Source organism: Montipora foliosa, chromosome 1 (genome assembly GCF_036669935.1).
Source record: "Montipora foliosa isolate CH-2021 chromosome 1, ASM3666993v2, whole genome shotgun sequence".
In the NCBI taxonomy this organism is placed as follows: Eukaryota; Metazoa; Cnidaria; class Anthozoa; order Scleractinia; family Acroporidae; genus Montipora; species Montipora foliosa.
In genome coordinates this window covers 34,158,496-34,160,960 of record NC_090869.1, presented here as the reverse complement: position 1 = coordinate 34,160,960, position 2,465 = coordinate 34,158,496, and the positions used below count along the sequence as shown (strand labels likewise).

Sequence of the window (2,465 nt, the reverse complement as noted above, 5' to 3'; positions counted from 1 at the left end):
CTGAAGATAGACCGGCCTGGAGAAGGAAAATAAAGCCTCCATAAACAGTCAATGTCATACAAGACCGACTGCTGTGATGATGAGTTACCTTTAAAGTACAAATTAACCTTGTTGTTGTTGTTGTTGTTGCAATGGATATCCGGGGTTTGAGTAGACAATCACCGCGCGCATTCAACGCTATCCATTGTTTTGGTGTATACTAAACAAAGGTTATTTACTCATCAGTTGAGATACAGGATGGATAACTGATGCAATTGTTCTCTTTGGCTTGTGCGTTTTGTTTTCCCATTTCAGACCTCGTGATGACCCCAAGGGAATCTTCTTTTTGTTTTTTCACAAGTTATTTAGTAAATAAACCCCTTGCGGCGGCTGGTATATCAGAGGATAATGCCCAAGGCTAAAAGATTGTCCGAAAAGTAAACAGTTGCCCGAGAAGCGAAGCTTCGAGGGCAACTGTGAAATTTTGGGGACAATCTTTCATCCTCATCCGAGGGCATTATCCTCCGATATACCAGCAAGCAGAAAAGGGGTTTATTTATTTTATAACCCTCCAATTAGATTCTCAAGTAGAATGCACGCTATAGATCAAAAAGGAAAAAAAAACCAGCCGTAATAAAAATAAAATCAGATGACGGATATCAAATCGGACGGCGGATATCCTCTGTTATAATCCACCTATTAATTTCTGCGGGCTGTTATTGGATAAAACTGATCACGTGATACAAATCAGACGATGGTTATTTACTGTTCATTTCCTTCAATTAATGTAAAGTGAAAATCGAGCAAACCAATCAACTTGCGTTTGTTTATTACGTCAACCGCATTCGCGCCATGCACATAAAAACGAAAGCTGGCTTTTTTTCCCTTTTGGATCTATAAAGTGCATTTTACTTGAGAAATTAATCGGAGAGTTATAAAATAAATAAACCCCTTTCCGGCTTGCTGGTATATCGGAGGATCATGCCTTTGGCTGAAAGAATGTCCTCAAAATTTCACAGTCGCCCTCGAAGCGTCGCTTCTCGGCCAACTGTTCACTTTTCGGATAATCTTTCAGCCTTAGGCATTATCCTCCGATATACCAGCCGCCGCAAGAGGTTTATTCACTAAATAACCATCGTCCGATTTGTATCACGTGATCAGTTTTATCCAATGACAGCCCGCAGAAATTAATGGTTGGGTTATAAGCATACATATGCACGTAACACGATTTTTCAATTGGAAGAAACTGCTCCAAGAGTAACCTCGCGTGGTCTGAAATGGCCATGGGAAAACAAAACATACATGCGAAAGAGGTCCATTAACGTAGTACGGAGCAACAGGTTGAGAAAAAAAAGTTTCATGAAAAAGTGGAGGTCAAACCAAATGCTTTGTAAATCTCTCAAGACCCAGTGTCCTGTTCGAAGAAAATGAAGATTCTTGATACTCCTGAAGGCGTGATATTCTTTGGCCCGGGGCTTCTGGCGATGCCATAATTTACAGACAACGCTGTAACCAATACCTTTTAATTCATTTCAGCATCGATCAGTCCACAATTTGCGCTTTCATCTTTTGAACTACTCATTGCAACGTTTTTTGTTTTTTTATTATGTTTGCGAGGCATCCTATCTTTTTTTAGAAGATCTGTTGATCTCTCCGATAATTAATTTGTTCGACTGTTTGTGAAATTATAGCCCAAGGCCGAGTTGAGCTGATAATTATCAATTTGGTATCACGACTGACCCGCCAAAAATTCCGCTTTGCACTTACAAGTGTCAAACAGGCACAGGATGTTGTTAACCTAATTGGTCACGTCCACATAGGTTAAAACTCACGATATCAGAAATTCTTCAGTTTCATGCCATTCATCGTCAAAATAACAATAGTAGTGACCGGTGACTTTCACATTTCTTCTTTTTTTCATCGCTTCATATTAATTATAAGATGTTGGGGGGAATCTATTCCGCGAGTATTTCTATTCTTTCAGCGCTTGACTTTTGATATTTGACATAAAAGGAGTTCCTACTTAATTTTGAGACAAAATGGGATTCAAATACGCTCGGGGGTTTTGTGCATAGTTTGGTTAAAGAAGTTGCATATCGGTGAGATTCTCCAGAATTTGTTTGAGTCTGGACGTTTCCCTTGCATGTAGTCAGTGGTCCCCTTTTAACGAAGACTCCACCAGCAACTTTTCTTCTTTTCCTATTCGACTATTTAAAAAAGATCCTCAAACTTCCGATTCATTAATGCAGTGCTTTCATATGGCAGTAAATCACCAGGTAGTTCTTTATTTGCACTTGCTTATAATGTCATCTCATTGCCCCCTAATTTTGCGCCAGCGTTTATAGCTTCCTTTTAAGCTTGATACAGGTTTCGCCTGTTTACTTACGTATTATTACCTCTCTCAAATCTTTAGGTAGCTTTTCTTACTCACTTGGTTGACGCATAGAGACGATGAAAGGCAGAAGGAAAACATTCACCACATTCCA

The 2,465-nt window shown here is 39.4% G+C and overlaps 1 protein-coding gene across 4 annotated transcripts in view; it reads right to left on the bottom strand.

The window, feature by feature from the left end:
• Nucleotides 1-2,271: 2,271 nt before the first annotated feature.
• Nucleotides 2,272-2,465, bottom strand: part of LOC137977250 (proline-rich transmembrane protein 4-like) — a 14,873-nt gene continuing 14,679 nt past the window's right edge. For all 4 annotated transcript variants that reach the window (XM_068824508.1, XM_068824504.1, XM_068824520.1 and 1 more), the window contains exon 2: nucleotides 2,272-2,465. This exon is cut by the window's right edge and continues 2,358 nt beyond it. The gene's annotated coding sequence lies outside the window, so the exon portion shown is untranslated.